Genomic DNA, 20304 nt, shown 5'->3' with positions numbered 1-20304 from the left:
TATATATGTAAACCACTACCTCTCTCCTAAAACATCTCCCAAAAGAGAGTTTCTTGGTAACCAATAAGGGCTGGGACTTACTCAATCTCTTGATGACTAGATGCTAGGAAGAGAGGAGATTTTTTTTAAAAAGAGATTTATTTATTTATTTGAAAGTTGGAATTATACAGAAAGAGAAGGAGAGGCAGAGAGGGAGAGGTCTTCCTTCCGCTGGTTCACTCCCCAGATGGTCACAATGGCCGGAGCTGCGCCAATCTGAAGCCAGGAGCCAGGAGCCAGGAGCTTCTTCTGGGTCTCCCTCATGGGTGCAGGGGCCCAAGGACTATGGCCATCTTCTACTGCTTTCCAAGGCCAAAGCAGAGAGCTGGATGGGAAGTGGAGCAGCTGGGTCTCAAACCAGTAGTATGGGATGCCAGCACTTCAGGCCAGGGTGGTAACCCGCTGCACCACAGCACCGGCCCCAGAAGAGAGGAGATTTCAAGGAAAGAGGAAATGGAGAGAACCAGAAGAGGAGAAAATAAATATCAAGTGAGAGCCCTACACTATCAACAAAAAGTTTGTCTAATAACAAGCGCACCATTATCAGTTATTAAGTCCCTCATGTTAGTAAGTTCCAGAGGCCTTGCTGAGCCCTAGACTCTTTTTCAGGAGGGGCAGGGAGAGGCAGGAATAGAAAGACAAATCCCTGTATACACTGCCTCCCCTTTCCCTGTCAGCAAGTTTGAATGGGCAAAGACCTTCCTGAAAGGGGAGGGAGCAGAATGAGGAGTTTGTGAAAATCAATTGTACCTATTTACAGGCTCTGTATGAGGCTCCTGGAAGTAGGAAAGTGAATGAAACCCAGGTCATGTCTTCCAGAAGTCCTTGATTTAGGGAGTGACATAAATGACAGATACTGTTCAAAGCGATCAGTGTGTTATTAACTGAATGGTGGGAAGCCCAAAGAGGAAGAGAAGTGAAAGCACACCCCTCATTGATGGCCATATTGCCTTACTTTAAAATGATCTTGGGAGTGGTGGAATGAGAAGGCCGTGCCAACATGGCGTTGGCAAGTGAGCGTCAGTTACTCAGGAAATGGCTTCAGAACCCACCTGGCAACAGAGGCTGCCTGGCAACAGGCAGTGATTGGTTACAGCATAAACTGCCCCTTGATCAGATTGGCTGCCTCGGCTATATAAGCTGCTGCACCAATTGAAATAAAGGAGTCTGTGAGCTGCTCATCTCTGGCCCACTTTCACCCGACTCCCTGGGGTCTGTGTGGTGAGACTCTGCACCTCTTGTCCCCACCATGCTCCTCCCCTCAGAAGGAGTCCACAGCAACACTTGGGCATCTGCCCTTTCCTCTTTGTACCCACCTCACATTCCTCCTAGATCCACTGCCAAAGCAGACATAAAAAAATTTCCTGGGATCAAACTATTCCATAATAAAGTCCACAGATGTGATCTATGAGAAAGAAAAAAAGGAAATTCTTTTGTCTTTTCATAAAACTGAGCCCTTGGAACAGTAATCTTGCCTTTTGTTTCTGGAATGCCTAAATCTGCACAACTGAGATTTGCTGAAAACTACTTCGCCAGAGTGTAATGAAATTTCAAGGTATGAACTTCATGAAGGTAGACAAAGCAGAGGCTCCTGGTCTGGTTCCTTAGACCAACTTGGCACCAATCAACTCACTAGTCAAGCTCTAGTAAGATGCTACCTCTAAATTCAATTTCCAAGTCCTGCTTCTGTCACCCAGAAAGTCTTGGCCTCATTCCAGTTCTAAGCCAAGACTTGTCTCCACTGTCACAGCAACTGTTATGAGAGTCACTGAATGATAGAAACATTGGAATAGCAACAGGTGTAGCAAAGGGAAAGGAAAAAAGACCACCCCTGGGCCAACCCAACAGATAAAGGAGGAAGATCATAGAAAATAGCATTCACATTGGCAAGAGGCATGGCTTCTTATATCTCAACTTACTAAAACTTTTCACTAACCAACACCCTACCAAGTCCACCTTTCTTTCCACGAGTTCTCCAACTCACCTTTCAGACTTCTTCCAGGCTTGCCAGCTGGGGTCCCCAACCCAGACCAAGTTAATGAACACTATAGATGGTGGATGGATGTTTCCTCACTACTGCGGCAGTAGGAGAGGAGTTTATGATTCAAAGTTAGCACTTGGAACCACAATGGAGCTTTCTAGCTTGCACACACATACACAAACATCTCCTTCTATACGCCTTATCTCTAGGATGGCTCCAAGTCCCTGACACGTAACAACAAGGGTTTCATCTTTCCCTTCTCATACCTCTGAAAAATCCAATTTGTAGGAAATCAAACCACTATTGTTCTCATCTAGATTAGCACAATTACCTCTAAGTGCTTTCCCCTTACTTGTAGTCTTGTTCACTCACCCACATTTTCCAAATAATTCACCATGAAGCTGCCACAAAAATAATGCGAATCTGCTCATTCTTGAAACCATTTGTTCAGAGTTTCTCAAAGCCTAGGGAATGAGTTGAAATGTCTCTGCATATCCCTTAAGATCTTTCTAATCTATTCTTCTCTAAATCTCTCAACTACCACCCTGCATGCCCCTCCTTGCTGTCACTTGAAATGGAATCATTTAATCAGTTAAAACAAAGTGGAATTTACTGAAAGGATATAGGGATTAAGGTTTGGGAAAAAATAGGAAACAGGAAGTACATCAAGAGTGTTATAATAGGAACAATCTAGTAGGCATGCTGCCATTTCAATGACTCACCTCCAAGTTTTGAAGACCAAGTTTCCAGGAGAAACCACATGAATCGGAAACATCAGCCTTGGTTGTACTGAGGGCTGCTAAGGGAGGATGTGATTCTTCCAGCTTCTCAGTGGGAGAATGGGACCTAGAGAGTCCTGTTCTGCCAATAATACGACAGTGGGGGAGAGACATAGTATGTGATGGTCCTCCAGTGGAAATCACTGTGTTATAAGGGAGGGGACTCAGGTGCACGTCATGATCACTGTTTTTCTTCATATTACATCTTCCCCTACTCACTACTGCACTCCATTTTGTCTGATGCATTCCTACTTCTTCATGTACACCTAGATCTGACATTATTTCTCCTAAAATGTCTTCTCTGACCACCAACAATTGTGTTAGGGGACCCATCTTTATTGTGTCTCTTATCACACAAAACTAAAATCATTTATTTATCCTCTTCCATGATTATTTATTAAATGATTCCTTATGAAGTGCCAAGGAATCATAACCATTTAAAAATAATGACCTGCTTAAAATGATTTTTGGACTGCTTAACAGATAGATTTTCGATCCACTGGTTGACTCCCCAAATGCCTGCAATAGCAAAGTCAAGACAAGTCTGAAGCTGAGAGCTGGGAACTCAGTCTGAGTCTCCCACATGACTGGTAGGGACCCAAGCACTTTTAGCCATCAACAGCACGTACATTAGTAGGAATCTGGAGTCAAGTACAGAGCCAGGACTCAAACTCAGGGACATGGGATATGGGCATTCTAAACAACATCACAACACAGATGCTCAAAACTTAACCCTAAGCCATTTTTAATGATGGAGAGGGGGTTTTTCTGGAAACCCCTAAAATATGTTTGCCAAGCTCTTGATTTGCACCTTGCACTGCTACAGGGATTCTAAAATCAAGTTCCAGTGTATCTCAGTCACACTTCTGGTTCCTCACTAATGTGAATCAGCACTGAGTCATGACCAGTCTCCCAAAGCCAAAACAAATAAGCTTTCTGAAAACTTGGTTGGGATTTTTACTCTGAGTTTCTAATGTTTCATTACCTGCAAGGGATCTTAGTTTAATCTACAGAAAGAATCATATTAATGTGTTTCCATGAACTTCTTATGTGATTCTGAAATGATTCACTCATTTTTAAACCATGTTCACTTCTAAATTAGTCTGGCTCTTCTCCAGATCTACTTCTTTAGACAGTAACTGAAAATGTATTACAAAAGTGCTTGCTATGTGAATCACGGATGGTCTTAATAGTTATTTAAGAGCGAATTCATCTGTATTGAGTGAGCTTTGTCAGGCATAAAGCCATTTTAGGAGCATGATGCAAGCTAGATGGGAGACAGAGGGCACTGTCACTCTAGCAGTAGCAGTAATGTAGATATCTCAGAGACGGTCTCTATGCGGGGCCTTGCTGCTCTCATCCCCAGGCCTGCAGTTTGGGGATCAAAACAGAGTTGTAAGCTCATGTTTTAAAGTCATTCTCTATGCTCTAATTACTTAACAATCATAAGTAAAATATTTTATGAGTAAATTTAAAAATTACTAAAAAGGAAAATGTAAACTGAACGCACACATGGCCATAAAAGAAAAAACAAATATCTATGTGCTGTAAACTGAACAGAAATATAAAAGTAAGTTGCTAAAGCTGTGAGCTTAGTAGGTTCTGGAGGCATGCAGAGTTAGGCAAAATAACTCCTCCACACTACTGAGGAGTAAAGGTGTCCCAGACTGTTAAAGCCTAGATCCAAGCATATTGCTTGAACCTGAATAAGGTGGGAAATTCCTACCTGAAAAAAGTTGCAAGTACTTTTTGAGGATAGGACTTATACAAATATGAATCTAGGAAAACAGGAGCAGATATCATCAGGACGTGGGCCAAGCTAACTTTTGGCTCAGTGGCTGAATCTACAATATTTCAATGCCATCATAAAATAGGAGTCTAGACCACCAAAATATAACCAAGTTGTGAGGCCGGCGCCGCGGCTCACTAGGCTAATCCTCCGCCTAGCGGCGCCGGCACACCGGGTTCTAGTCCCGGTCGGGGCGCCGGATTCTGTCCCAGTTGCCCCTCTTCCAGGCCAGCCCTCTGCTGTGGCCAGGGAGTACAGTGGAGGATGGCCCAGGTGCTTGGGCCCTGCACCCCATGGGAGACCAGGAAAAGCACCTGGCTCCTGGCTCCTGCCATCGGATCAGCGCTGTGCGCCGGCCGCAGCGCACCAGCCGCGGTGGCCATTGGAGGGTGAACCAACGGCAAAGGAAGACCTTTCTCTCTCTCTCTCTCTCACTGTCCACTCTGCCTGTCAAAAAAAAAAAAAAAAAAAAAAAAAAAAAAACAAGTTGTGGAATGGACCCCTAAAGCCTAAACAGGAGCAACTGAAAAACTGCTGGACAGGGAAAATAGGCAAGGGGAAAAAGGGACAGATGAAGAAAAGAGAATGTGTACACACTAGCACTCTAAACACATACTGCACAAATTAAAATTCTGAAACCCCTGAAGAAAACTAACATGCATTTGGTTGAGCAGTTATGACACCATATATCCACATCAGAGTACCTAGGTTTAGTGCCTGTCTCCCGTTCCTAACCCCTGTATCCTGTTAATCCAGACCCTGAGAGGCAGAGGTGATGGCTAAAGTGAAGGCCTGGATTGAGTTCTTAGCAACCACAGTTAGCCTTGGTTCAGTTCCAGCCATTGTGATCCTTTGAGAGGTGAACTAGCAGAGGAAAGTACACACATTCTCTCTTTCTCTCCCTCCTCTCTCTCTCTTTCTCTCTCTCTTTCTGCCTCTCAAATACAAAATAAATTTTTTTTATTTGAAAGACAGAGGGGGAGGTGGGTGGGACAGACAGAGAGAGATCTTCCATCCACTGGTTCACTCCCCAAATGACCTCAATAGCTGGAGCTGGGCCAGACAGAAGCCAGGAGTTAGGAGCTTCTTCTGGATCCCAGCCTCTTCTGGGTCTCCCACATGGGCGCGGGGGCCCAGGCATGTGGGCCATCTTTTGATGCATTCTCAGGTGCATTATCATGGAGCTGGATCTGAATTGGAACAGTTGGAACATGAACTGGCACCCTTATGGGATGCTGGCATGGCAGGTGGAGGCTTTATCCACAACGCCACAGCACCATGAAGGTGAGTGGGTATGTGCACAGCTGTCCACCCTGGTGTCTTTGCAGGGAAGTAGTTGCTGGAGCCTCTTACTCAAAGATCTACCCTTTTAAAGCACAAATTAATTATTTAAAGTCTATGGCTAATTATACTTATCAGCATATTTTGTCAATTATTGGATTTAGTATGTGAGTGGTAACACATTGTATTTTAGCCAGAAAATGGTTTAACTGCTCTGATGATAGTTCACCTGGGTATAGAATTCTCGGCTGATAGTTTTTTCCCCCTCAGACTCTGAAAAGGTTAATTTGCTGTCTTCTTGCATCCATTGCAGATAAGAGCCTGTCGTTTCTTTGCAGGTCATTTCTCTTTGTCCTTTTGTGGTATGTCAGATTTTGTCTTTATCTTCAATGTTCAGCATGTTTCATGTTATACGTTTATCATTATGTATTTTGCTGGGCACTAGTTGTAAACTTTTATTCTGATAATACAATTTCCTTTATTCTGACAAATTCTCAGTCATTACCTCTTTGACTATTGATTCGTACATAGTGTCCTTTATTTTTTTCTTGAATTCCTATTTGACTTATATTAGAGCTTCTCAATTTATCTTCCATGTACCTTTATTGCTATTTCTGTTTTGTTTTCTCCTTAACTGTTTGTGCTGCATTCTTCGTAAATTCCTGAATATTATCTTCTAATTTACTAAGTCTGTTGTGGTATCCAAGACAGAGTTAATTCTCTCTAGGGCCTTCATGAATAGCTGAGGGACGGCCTCTACCACCACTCCTGCCACCTGGGGAGACGGTAAGGAATCACAGGGATGGTTTCCTGCTCCATGTCAGGCTGATAAAACCCATATTAAACTGACCCTGTGGTCCCTATCCCCAGGCCAGTGCCTACAGACAGAGCTTCTGGACCTGCTGCCTTACTAGAAGAGTTCTGTGATTCTGGGCGAGCAGCCTTAGACCCCAGCCAACATCACCAGTGGTGGGTAGGTGCAACATCAGGCAGTGAGCCCCACTCAGCAGCAGATGAACCATCACAAGGTAAGCCTTGATCTGACCCCTGGGCATCACTGGTCTTGGTGGACTGAGGGCTCCAGATGTGATCTAGCAACGTGGCATTGGTGGACACAGTACAAGGAGCCTGAGCTACCACAGAGCCAGGAAGAGGCTCATGGGGATAGACTGCTCCTTTTTAGGCACTTTCCCCAGTTCATATTGAACAACACATCCACTTTAGATTTGGAACTAATTTGAATTGGGGGAGTGTTGAAATTTGAATTGAAGGAATGACTCACTAAAAACATATTAGTAGCAGGCCTGGGGGAAGGTGCCATTGAGCGTGTTATCTAATGCTTGAACAGCAGAAATATCCACAGGCTCAGAGAAAATAAGCAGACTGCTTAGAATTTCTAGAAGGACAGCTACAAATGAAGTTAGATTACTGTTATCCTTCAACGTACAGATGACGTACATCAACGACAATTAACAACTTCCAGGAAACCTTGACCTTCCCAAAAGAGCAAAATAAGTGCCAGAAACCAACAATCCAGGAGCCCAAATTCCCAAATGCTCAGATAAAGATTTCAAAGTAGCTGTGGTAAGGAAACTGAACAAAATTCAAGAGAATACAGAGAAATGATTCAATATTCTAACAGAGATTCAATACAGAGATGGAAGTAATTTAAAAAAAAAATCAAACAGAAATCCTTCAACTGAAAAGTACACTATGTAGAATTTAAAACAGAGCCAAAATTATCATGAGCAAAATAGCTCAAATAGAAAGAATCACTTAACTCAAAGGCAGGCTACATGAAAATACAGAGCTGGAGAAGAAAAAAGAAAAACGATCAAGAAGAATGGAGGACGCTTACAGGAATTATGTGACAGTATGTCAAGAGCAAACACTGGTTATTTGGAATTCAAGAGGGACTTCAGAATTCCAAAGGGGTGGAAAGCATATTCGAAGAGGTCATGACAGAAAATTCCCAAACCTAGAGAAAGATGCAGCTTTCCAGGTACAGGAAGGGCAAAGGTCACCAGTCAGACGAAATCTAATCAGGTCTTCTCAGGACACATTAGTCAAGCTCTCCAAGGTTAAAATTTAAGACAGCATTCTCAAAAGAAGCAAAAAGGAGTCCCAATTTTCCTGACTGCAGACTGCTTAACAGAAACCTTACTTAGAAGCCATCAAGGAGTGAAATGAGGCTTTTTATAGCACTAAAGAGGAAATAAGAATACTGCATCCAGCAAAACCATCCTTCAGATCTCAGGGAAACAAAACCTGAGAGGATGTGTCACCACCTGCAATGGTAAAGAAAGAGCTGCTAACAGGTAAAAAGAAAATATCAGAAGATGGAAAACTCACTGGTAAGAGTAATTATACAAATCTACAATGTTCTAATATGATAAATATGGTGCATAAATCATTTATGTCTTGACTGTGAAGACTAAAAATAAATTATAACCACTACATTAAAATGTTAAGAGGTAAAGTTTAAAAATGTCAAACGTAACATCAAAAAAATCTATCTGTGGGGAGGAATGCAGTGTAAATGCAGAGTGCTTTATTAGACTCTCTTCCCTCTTTGTTGTTGTCTCTTTCCCTATCTTTATAATCAACATTATTTTCATTTTAAGATAGCTTTTTATAGTCAAAAGAAGTTTTTTGTAAGCCTGATGGTAACCACAAAACAAAAACATGTAGCAGACATACAAAATAATAAGCAAGGAATCAAAGTACACCACTAAGGAAAATCACTTAACCACAAGGGAAGAAGAAAGGAAGGAACTACAATGAAAATACAAAATAAGTTCAAAACGCCAATGATATGATCTTTCCTATCAATAATTACATTAAACGTCAATGGACTAAATTCTCCATAGAGTGACAGAATGAATTTAAAAAAATGCTTCTTACAAGAAAGTCACTTCACCTCCAAGGATACACATAGACTGAAAGTGAAAGGATGGGACAAGACAGTCTATGTGAATGAAACCTAAAAGCAAGCAGAAGTAGCCAAACCCCTATCAAAGAAACTAGATTTTAAATCAAAAGCAGTAAAAAGAGATCAAGAAGATCATTACAAAATGATAAAGGGCTCAGTCCAACAAGAGGAAATAACACCTATAAATACATAGGCATAAAAAATTGGAGTACCTGAATATGAAAGCAAATATTAGTAGAACAGGAGGGACAGACTTCAATAAAATGATAGTAGGGGACTTACACACTCCACTTCCAGAACTGGACAGATTACACAGACAAGAAAATTAACAGAGTAATAGCAGAGCTGCACTGCATCCTAGATCCATTGGGCTTAACAGATATCTATAGAACCTTTCCAACAAATGCAGAACACACATTCTTCTCAATAGCACATAGGACATTTCCTAGGATAGATCACTTAGTAGGTCACAAAACAAGTCTCAGCAATTTTAAAAGATCAGACATCTTGGGGCCAGTGCTGCAGTGCAGCTGGTAAAGCCACCACTTGCAGCACTGGCATCCCATGTGAGCGTAAATTTGAGACCCAGTTGCTCAACTTCTGATCCAGCTCTCTGTTAATGAGACTGGAAAAGCAGCAGAAGATGGTCCAAGTCCTTGGGCCCCTGCATCCACGTGGGAGACCCAGAAAAAGCTCCTGGCTCCTGGCTCCTGGCTTCAGATCAGCCCAGGTCCAGCCATTATAGCCATTTGGGGAGTGAACCAACAGATGGAAGATCTCTCTCTCTCTCTCTCTCTCTCTCTCTCTTTCTCTGTCTGTAACTTTACCTTTTAATACATAAGTAAATCTTTTAAAAAGGAATAGAAATCAAATTAAGTATCTTTTCTGATCACAAGGCAATAAAATAGAAATAAATAGCAATAAAAACTTTGGAAACACAGATACATAGAAATTAAACAACTTACTGCTGAACAATCAATGTATCAAGGAAGAAATCAAGGAAGAAATTTAAATCTTTTTTCAAATGAATGAAAATGGAAACAACACAATAAACTATAGATGAATAGATGAAGCAAGAATGTACTAGGAGGGAAGTTTATAACAATCGGTGCCTGCATTTAAAAAAGAAAGAGCTCAGTTTATTACTGAACCTTAAAACTAGAAAAATAAGAGCAAATCAAACCCCAAATTGGTAGAAGCAAAGAAATAATAAAACTCCGAGAACAAATAAATGGCATCGATACTTAAGAAACAGGGCCAAAAGGCAATGAAGTATGGAGCTGGTTCTTAGAAAAGACACATAAAAGTGATGAACCCTGAGCTGGATGAACCAGGATTCAAACACACAGAATTAAAGATGGAAATGGAGACACTATGACTGACACCAGAGATACAAGGGATTGTTAGAATTTAATATGAACCATCGTATGACAACAACGTCTGAAACCTGGAAGAAATGGACACATACCTTACCAAATTTGAGTACATATACCATGCCAAAATTGAATCTTGAGGAAATAGAATACCGAAACAGATCATTAGTGAGTAATGAGATTGAATTAAAAAAAAAAAAAAAAAAAAACACATCAAAGTCCAGAACCATATGGGTTAAGCCTCCACCTGTGGCACCAGCATCCCATATGGGTCCTGGCTGCTCCTCTTCCGATCCAGTTCTCTGATTTGGCCTGGGAAAGCAGTGGAGGATGGCCCAAGTTCCTGGGAGAATTGGAGGAAGCTCCTGGCTTCTGGCTTCCAATCGGCACAGCTCCAGCTGATGCGGCCTTTTCAAGAGTAAACCAGTGGATGCAAGACCTTTCTCTCTGTCTCTTGGTATGTAGCTCTTACTTCTCAAATAAAAGGATAAATCTTAGGGGGAAAAAAGGATAGTAGATCTAAAACAGACAATTCTCAAAGGAAGACATACAAATGGCCAACAGGTACATGAAAAAATGCCCAGCATCACTAATCATCAGGGAAATGCAAATCAAAACCACAGTAAAGTATCACCTCACTCCAGTAAAATTAAAGACAAAAGATAACAAGTGTTGGTGAGGATGTGGAAAAAAGGGAACGCTTACACCATTGGTGGGAATGTAAATCAGTACAGCCATGTGGAAAATGGTACTGAGCTACCTCAAAACGCTAAAAATAGAGCAACCATATGAACCAATAATCTCACTACTGGGTGAATACACAAAGGAAATGATAACCAACACTTGAAGAGACATCGGCACGCACATGTTCACTGCACCACTATTCACAATAGGGAGAAAATGGAAGAAAACTAAGCATCCACCCACAGATGACTGCATAAAGAAAGTGTATCATATATACCCAATGGAATATGCCTCAGCTATAAAAAGAATGAAATCCTGTCATTTGCAACAACACAGACGAAACTGGAGGTCATCATGTTACATGAAATAAGCCAAGCACAGAAAGACAAATATCACATGATCTCACTCATGTGTGGAGTGTAAAAAATGGTGATGTCATAGAAGCTAAAAATATCATGAGAGTTAGCAGATGCTAGGGAGGGCAGTGAAGAGGAAAAGGTGGGAAAAAGTTAACCGTTGGGTACTACGTTATAGTTAGGGAGGAGTAAGAAGTTTTGGGGTTCTGTTACACAATAGGGGAACTGTAGATAATATTAATCCCAGAAGATAGCATTTTGTATGCTTTTCCTGTAAAGAAAGTTGAATGCTTGAAAAGATATTTATCTTGATGAGTGTTCCACAATGTATACGTTATACACAATGTATAATGCAATGAAACTTCACATAGTACCCCACAAACACACATAAATTTTTATGTCTGTTAAAACAAACAGATAAGCAGAAGAATAAATCTAAAAGTCTACATGGCGAAACTCTCACAGACAGGCTTGGCATTCAATGGGTCTCAAGCATTTGGTATTCAATGGGTCTCCTTTGCTTTTTTGGGGAATAAAATGAAGAAAGCGAATAATTCTAGATTTTGTTAGGAATCTCACCACATACAGATTTAGATGTAATTATAGAAAGTAAAAACTGAAAACAGGAACTAGCACGTCCTAATGAATAGGCTTGGAAATCTGTAGGGTAAGACTTCAGTGATAGATAATAATTCACTAAAGGTTGTCCATGGCATGAGAAGTCAGAACTTTCCCACATTTTTTCTTTGCTATTAAGTAGGAAATTTAAGAACTGAAAAATATGAAAAGCCGTGAAACTGAATTCAGAAACAAATTTAGACTTTAGCTTCTTCAGTAACTCAAGGATCTAATAGAGAAAATTGCCACGTTCTCAAATCTAAATCACTAATGAGTATAAGATAAGCCATTCATTTTATTTTATTTTTTAAAAGATTTATTTATTCACTTATTTATTTGAAAGTCAGAGTTACACAGAGAGAGGAGAGGCAGAGAGAGAGACAGAGGTCTTCCATCTGATGGTTCACTCCCCAGGTGGCCGCAATGGCCGGAGCTGTGCCAATCTGAAGCCAAGAGCCAGGAGCTTCTTCCAGGTCTCCTATGCAGGTGCAGGGGCCCAAGGGCTTGGGCCATCTTCTACTGCTTTCTCCAGGCCACAGCAGAGAGCTGGATTGGAGGTGGAGCAGCCAGGACTAGAACCAACGCCCATATGGGATGCCAGCGCTTCAGGCCAGGGCATTAACCCTCTGTGCCACAGCGCTGGCCCCAAGCCATTCATTTTAAAACTAACTTTTTTCCTATACTAGTCCTTGATTATAATCTCATCTAACTTCTGAGACTCAAGACAACATTTATTTGTTTGTTTGAAAGGCAGAGAGGAGGGCTAACGTGGCACAGTATCCCACATGAGTGCTGGTTCAAGTACTGGCTGCTCTGCCTCTGATCTAGGTATCTGCTAATGCTCCTGGAGAAGCAGCAGAAGATGACCCAAGTGCATGGGCCCCAGCACCCACATGGGAGACCCAGATGGAATTCCTGGCTCCTGGCTTTGGTCTAGCCCAGCCACAGCCATTGCGGTCATTTGGAGAGTAAACCAGCAGATAGGAGATTTCTTGCTCTCTCTGTCCCTGTCTCTCTGTCACTCTGCCTTTCAAATTAAAGGAAAATCTTTAAAGATTTTTATCTTTTTAGACAGGCAGAGATGGTGAGAGACAAAGATCTTCCATCTACTTGCATCATCTCTCAAATGACCACAGCAGCTGGGTTGGGCTAGGCTGAAGCCGAGAGCCTTGAACCCAATCTGAGTTGCCTACATGGAATGGCAGAGACACAAGTACTTGGGCCATCACTGCCTCCCAGAGTGTGTATTAGCAGGAAGCTGAATCAGAAGCCTAGGAGTCTCATATGGAATGGGGACATCTCAAGCCAGATCTTAAGTGCTGCACCAAACGGGACAACATTCTGAATCAACAAAGTACATGGACTTGACTCTGAGCCAGGTAATCTGGTTCTCAAGTGCACACTCTCCTGAGGAAGCTTATTAAAATGCAGATGGGGCGGATGAAGTCGCGCTCTCAGAGATCCTGATTCTGAAGGAATCAGGTGCCTGCGTTTTTGCAGATAATTTTGACTCAAGTAGTGGGAAGACTGAAAACTTAGGAAATATTGACTGAGTAAAATAAAGTTAATGCTAAAACCATTCAAATGCCCTGAGGGAATCTTCACATCAAACATAAAAACTGAGCCACACGTTCTGGGGAGATCCAGGTTAGAATGATGACAATGCTACATAATAAATTAAATACTAGCTGAATACTAGTCTAAGATCAAAAGACCTGGTCTTTGGTCTAGTTCTGCTGACAGCTAGCTTTGAGACTAGGAGAGTGGGGGATGGGTGAAGATTTATTCTTCTGGGGTCTTCAGTTTGCTCTTGAGTGGGATATGGTTGGCTGAATCCCCACAAGCTGCAATGTTTTTTGGCTGTATGGGTTGAAGCAGGAGGGATGTGGACCTGTAATTAATTTCACCCTTGGGCATTCTTTGAAAAAAGAGCTCCCTTTATTTCCTTGGGAGACCATGGTAGGAAAACTATATCCTGGGGAAACACCCAGGATGGGTCTGTCCAGGGACTGCTTCCCAGCATTAGGGATGCAAAAAGCAAGTTCTGGGTACCACCAACGTGTCCCTCAGGGTCAGATCTCTACCTTCCCAATTGCAGGTTTTTTCCCCAGTAAGCGATTTATCAAACTAATACAGCAAAGAATGAGTAAAGAAAATGTAGTAGACTCCTCTAATGGCAAATAATGTTGGCAATTGCACAGGCAATTTAAAATAAAAATGGATCACAACCAACAGCAACAACAGAGATTTAATACCCCAACTAAAATCTTTCAGATTCAATCCAAAGCTGCAAATCTTGGAGAGGCAATCCCTGGGAAGAACTGCAGGGATGGTGGCAACAGGGCATGTAATAAGATGATCTCAGGAGAAAAGATAGACTGTTAACCACTTCTAAGAAAAAAAAAAGAGAGAGAGAAAAAGTTTTTCCTTTAAAAACTGCCAATTTTGAGAGGGTTGGATTCCTCTAGCAACCAATGTGGCATTGAGCTGTTATGTCAAAGCCTGGAGCCTTAGACATCTCCCCAGTTCTTACTGTAGGAACCTTTATTTGTTCTGGAACCCCTTTTATCAACACTCCAGTTACTCCTACAGTGTGGCCTGCAAACAATCCCAGTTAAGAAACTAGCTGCAAATACCAGAATGGCTAATCCCCCAAATAAGGTGCTAATTGGTCTCTTGGTAATTCCATCTCCCACCACATTGAACTCTAGCACTCCTTTTTAAATGTAGAGGTTTTGCCTTCATTGCTAGCGTGAAGTACTGAGCCATTCTTACCTGGGTTTGCTTTTCATTTTTCTGCTTCATGGTCATGTTTTAGGTAAGGATAAAAGGGAAAGTGAGTAGTAAGAAATGCAATGAATCTCTCTTCATTTGAGAGTAATGACAAGATGTTAAATCAAAGATCTCTGCGAGTGAGATCCCAGCAGAAAGAACGGGCCATCAAAGAAGGAGGTACCTTTCTCTGAAGGAAGGAGAGAACTTCCACTTTGACTGTGGCCTTGTCTAAATAAGATCGGAGTTGGCAAACTCAAGAGGCTTCCATAGCCTTGGCAGCTCATGACAAGGGCCTCGGGTGATTATTGACATCATAAACAAGAGTGTCAATTGTTAAATCAACAATTGGAGTCACTGTGCACTTATTCCCCATGTAGGATCTCTGTCCTTAATGTGTTATACTATGTGAACTAATAGTATAACTAGTACTCAAACAGTACTTTATACTTTGTGTTTCTGTGTGGGTGCAAACTGTTGAAATCTTTACTTAGTATATACTAAATTGATCTTCTGTATATAAAGATAATTGAAAATGGATCTTGAAGAATAGGATGGGAGAGGGAGTAGGAGATAGGATGGTTGTGGGTGGGAGGGTGGTTATGGGGGGGGAGCCACTATAATCCAAAAGTTGTACTTTGGAAATTTGTATTTATTAAATAAAAGTTAAAAAAAAAAAACAAGGATAACCAGGTCATATGGTATCATCAGGGAGAGCTGAATGAAGAAGGAAGCTTGTTGTTTCTGAAGTTTTCCTCATGAGCGTGGGAACCCCCCACTAAATAATAAACATCTCCCAAAATCCCAGTTAACTGTTACCCAGTTCTACATGTTAGCTGAGTATTTATTTACCTGGGGCAGTCAACCAATCAACAAATTACTGACACTGATCCTTTTCATTATCTATTTTTATCTCCCACTTCTTAAAAAAAAATTATAAGGCAGAGTCACAGAGAAAGAGAGACAAGGAGAGGGAGATATAGAGAGATCTTTCAGCCACTGATTCACTTCCCATATGCCTGCAACTGCCGGGGCTGGACCAGGCTGAAACGAGGAGCCAGGAACTCCATCTGGGGCTCCCACGTGGGTACTTGGGCCATCATCTGCCGCCTTCCTAGGCACATTAGCAGAAAGCAGAATCAGGAGTGAATGAGATGGGACTCACCAGCACTCTGATAAGGGAAGCAAGTGGCCCAAATGGTGGAGGAACCCACTGTGCCCACACCCACACCCACACCCTTCATCTCCCACTGCTGACAACCGCAGTGCATTGTCAGCTCAGATTCTGGAGCTTTGGAACCTTTCCCGTAAAAAAGACTTTTCCTACTATGAGTGAAGTAGTATGACTAAAGATGGTAATTCAGTAGGAGGGCAGCCATTGGCACCCTTCACTCAGAGACACACCGCCTCTGCGCTCCACTCCCAACTTCTTTCTTTGCCACCACCACCCACTGCCATCACTTCAGCAGAACGTCCTTGTCCAGGAATCTTACTAGGATTAGTGTGCAATATTTGCATCGGTTCTCATTCGAGTTGATAGCCCCAGAACCAGGCAGTAGTTGCTAATTCCTTTGTGCACTTCTTGTCCTTTACTCACAAAGAGGACATGAACAGAAAATTAGAGGAAAGGATTTTACTGAGTGGTGACAGTCTTTCCCCTAAACTTCCCATGGCAGCCACAGTGTTGACCCTATACTCACAAGGCCCCTGGGGCTGCATGTACTTCCTGATGGGCCTGACCGCCAAGTTGCTTCTTGTGGGACCAGCCTCGAGGCTCCAGGGCAAGGGTCAGGAGACAGGATGCAGAGGTTCTGGTGCTCTCTGCACTGGGAGCAGACTGAGCCAGTGCTACACTTCAGTGGGAACGGAGTGCTCAGACATGACTTCACATCCAGCAGAATGATGCAACGATCACTCTGTGAGTTCTGTTAAACAGTTCAGCGTTTGCTTCTCTATTCTCAGCAATATTCTTGTCAACAAGCCAAAGGCTTCATCAAAGGAATTAAGCAAGGATCCTGTAATAGTTATTTTTTGTTTTTGATAGTAACAGCAATAATTATACCAAGCTGTATAAATCCATAAAAGAAAAAAATTGCTCTGCCTTTCCAACAGCTCATGTCCACAAAGATTATTCTAAGTAATTCTATACCAATCCTTCCACAAATACTCATTGAGCAAGTTTTATGGGCATGGCAATGTGCTGGGTATTGGGTTTGCTGGTGGATGACAAATTCCACCCATCCTGTCCCTCAGGGGACTTACAAGACAGCAGAGAGGATTGGCATGTATATAACAATGACAGAGTCCTAAATACCATTACAGAGACTCGAAGCTGGGTGGAAGGCAAGTGAGGTTCGAGCTGAACAGGAGCAACCAGGGATGAGGCTGTGCAGAGTTATCCTTGTGTGTATCTTGTACTCAGGGGTGAATCATTTATCTATATCCATGTAACTCAGAGAGCTGGCTGGTGTTGTTAGCAGCATCCATACCAGGATGTAACAACAACAATATTTGACATAAAATCTCACTTGGTCTGGTCTCTACCATTTTCACTATGATAGACGGACAGGGAGAGAGCAGGGACCTCTGATACAATTTAGGATGATATACATAACAGTAAATCTCTCTGGTCATTCCAGATCAGCGGTACCCGCTCAAAGCCAGAGAGGATTCCTGCAAGAGAAGCTGTGGTTGTCCTCATTTCTCTCCTCTAGCTCGCCCTCTTCCCTCTATCAGGGAAGGCACTCTCAACACACAGCCAGCTTCCTCTCAGTGCCTACAACATCACCTCCAGCAGGATGACCCCGCCTAAGAGAGACCTTCTTACCCCAATCTGTCCTTTCTCTCTGGCAGCAGCCTGTTTCATTCATGTCACCATTGTAATGTTTATTGTCTTCCAAACCAGCTCATAAGCTCCTTTAAGAAGGCATCCTTCCTGTCTTGTTCACAGTGGTATACCCAGTGCTTAGCACAACGCCCAGGACATGGTAGACGCGAATCAATTGTTTGCTGCAGGAATAAATGAACAGTGACAAGGATAAGTCCCCATAACTCACTACACTATGGTTGCTGCACTAGTAAAACAGAAAAATTCAAATCAGGGATCCAGATTAAGTATTCCACAATTAGGACTGAGCAAAATCCAAACTAGTCCTTCACCCAGGAAATGCCATGTATCCTTAATTTAAAGGCAATTTTCTTAGTGGAGAGATAAAATAAGTAATAGGTAGGAGGAGCTTGGGCATTCTTTTTAAAAATTATAATTGTTTATTTATTTGAAAGGTAGAGTGACAGAATGAGAGAAGGAGATCTTTTACCCACTGGTTCACTCCTCCAAATTCTCACAACTCCTGGGTTGGACCAAAGTCAGGAGCCAAGAACTCCATCCAGGTCTCTCACAAGGGTGGCAGGGACCCAAGTCCTTAGGCCATCTTCTGCTGCTTTCCCAGGCTCATCAGCTAGAGTAGGGAAGCAGATTAGCAAGGATTCTAACCAGCATTCTACTATGGGATACAGGCAGCATAAGCAGTAGCTTAACTTGCTGTGCCACAACACTCACACCTGGGTCAGGCATTCTTATCAAACTTTTAAGAAATTAAAATGCCTGGGGCCGGCATTGTGGCATTGTAGGCTAAGCCTCTGCCTGTGGTGCCGGCATGCCATATGAGTGCTGGTTCGAGTCCCAGCTGTTCCTCTTCTGATCCAGCTCTCTGCTTCTGGCCTTGGAAAGCTGTGGAAGATGGCCCAAGTGCTTGGGCCCCTGCACCCATATGGGAGACCCAGAAGAGGTTCCTGGCTCCTGACTCCTTGCTCATGGCTCCTGCCTTGGATCGGCCCAGCTCCAGCTGTTGTGGCCATTTGGGGAGTGAACCAGCAGATGAAAGACCTTTCTCTCTATCTACCTCTCTCTATAATTCTGCCTCTCAAATAAATAAATAAAATTTTTAAAGAAAACAAGAGAAATTACAATGCCTAAAAACATCTTCTGTGTGTGAAAAAGCCAGGAAACTAAAATGGGCTCCTCTACGTGTGCAGGTAGATAGATTCAGAGTATGTGCTGGAGGACATTAACAAGGTGACTGATACCTGGGGTCAGCATTGTAGCATAGCGTGCAAACCACCGCCTGCAGCACTGGCATCCCACATGGGCACTGTTCCTGTCTCAGCTGCTTCACTTCCAATCCAGTGCCTGCCAATGGTCTGGGAAAGCAGCAGAGTGTGGCCCAAGGACTTGGGCCTCTGCCACCCGCATGGGAGACAGGGATGAAGCTCTTGGCTCCTGGCTTCAGCCTGGCCCAGCCCTGGCTATTGTGGCTATCTGGGGAGTGAACCAGTGGATCGAAGATTTCTCCCCCCCAACCCCGTGTGTGTGTGTGCCTCTATAATTCTTTCAAATAAATAAATAAATATTTAAAAAAAAAAAAGATACTTGCAAACACTTTGTGACAGAATGAGGACACCTCTGCTCTCAGCTGGGAGTTGGCAGCAGTGCTCAGCTCGCCCTGTCTCTAACACTGCCTGCTAGGTCCTGCAAGTGGGCGGTCTGAACCCCTGCTTCTAAGCCCCTCCACACTCAGACAAACCCCACGGTCGGCTTGAGACACACAGGCCAGAGGGATTGGCTGGGTCACAGAGACTGGTAAATACAGTGGCTTGTTTTTCTTTAATCAGCAAGAAACACAAGCGGTTGTGCAGGGCCAGGAGGTGCGGGCGAGGCACTGAAAGCAATTTATATCTGAAGCTGTTTAGTAGCCCTGCGAAATGCGCCAATGTCATTCTAATTCACAACAGACCCAGTTCCAAACTTTTTCTAAAGATCATCTTTTTCTGTTTCCTGTTAGCAAAGAACATGGGATTTAAAAAGAAAAAAAATCTACTGGATTTTCCCGAGTGTTGATAAGGTTTGGAATCCTGCACATCTCGTGAGAAAAGATCGAAACTCGTAATTAAAAGTTCTATTCTCACAGTCAGATCTTGAACCTGTGCCCTTTGGCTGCACTTCCCGAATGCTAATTCATTTTGATCTTCTTCCAAAAGATAAACTGACAGGGTGTGGGAAGACCTTTATCGGAAGCTTATTAATTATTATTATTTCTGCTTTCAAAAGGTAAAGTACTGTGCAGAGACAGTGCACCTCAGAGACTGTATTTTGTGCCACCGGAGTCGTCCGCCCCTTGTGCAGCGCCCCGCCACCAGCGCATGCGCCCGCGCTGAGCGGACTTGTTCCTGGATTGATCATAGTCGTTCATCTCTCAGGCTGTGCAGGTAGATAGCGATGCTTTGCTGACTAGATTAGGCTTAGGCTCTGACTGACTCAGGGGACAGGACACTGAACATAGACCTGCCTCTGGACGACTTGGTAGCTTTCCTAAGTTGAAACAGCGTGTTCAGCTCCCGGGGTTTTGGAGGAGCGCCTGAGATCGGCTCTCCATAGCAGCAAACTATAAAATGCAAACTGGGGCTCTGAGCACCCACCTGCTTACAGCCCTGAGGCAGGCTTCGCATTTCCTAAACAAAAATACTTGTCTGACCACAGGCCTGAATGTTTGGAATCGGGCTGTCCCAGAAATCTGGAACATATGGTGGGGACCGGAAGCCTACAGCCTGATTGGAGGGTTTTTTGTTTTTCTTTTTGTTTTTGATATACTGGAATCCTTTCCTCAATTTGTGCTGCACCAGCAAAGATACACACACAAGAGC

At 42.8% G+C, this 20304-nt stretch overlaps 1 long non-coding RNA gene across 1 annotated transcript; it reads right to left on the bottom strand.

The window, feature by feature from the left end:
• Positions 1 to 476: 476 nt before the first annotated feature.
• On the bottom strand, positions 477 to 14865 carry LOC138845245 (uncharacterized). The gene is made up of 3 exons (XR_011382133.1): positions 14608 to 14865; positions 2743 to 2876; positions 477 to 1444 (listed from the first exon to the last, which is right to left on the bottom strand). It is a non-coding gene; the product is annotated as an uncharacterized lncRNA (long non-coding RNA).
• Between the last annotated feature and the right edge of the window lie 5439 nt (positions 14866 to 20304).

This window comes from Oryctolagus cuniculus, chromosome 14, assembly GCF_964237555.1.
Source record: "Oryctolagus cuniculus chromosome 14, mOryCun1.1, whole genome shotgun sequence".
In the NCBI taxonomy this organism is placed as follows: Eukaryota; Metazoa; Chordata; class Mammalia; order Lagomorpha; family Leporidae; genus Oryctolagus; species Oryctolagus cuniculus.
This window is presented reverse-complemented; position numbering and strand designations above follow the sequence as displayed.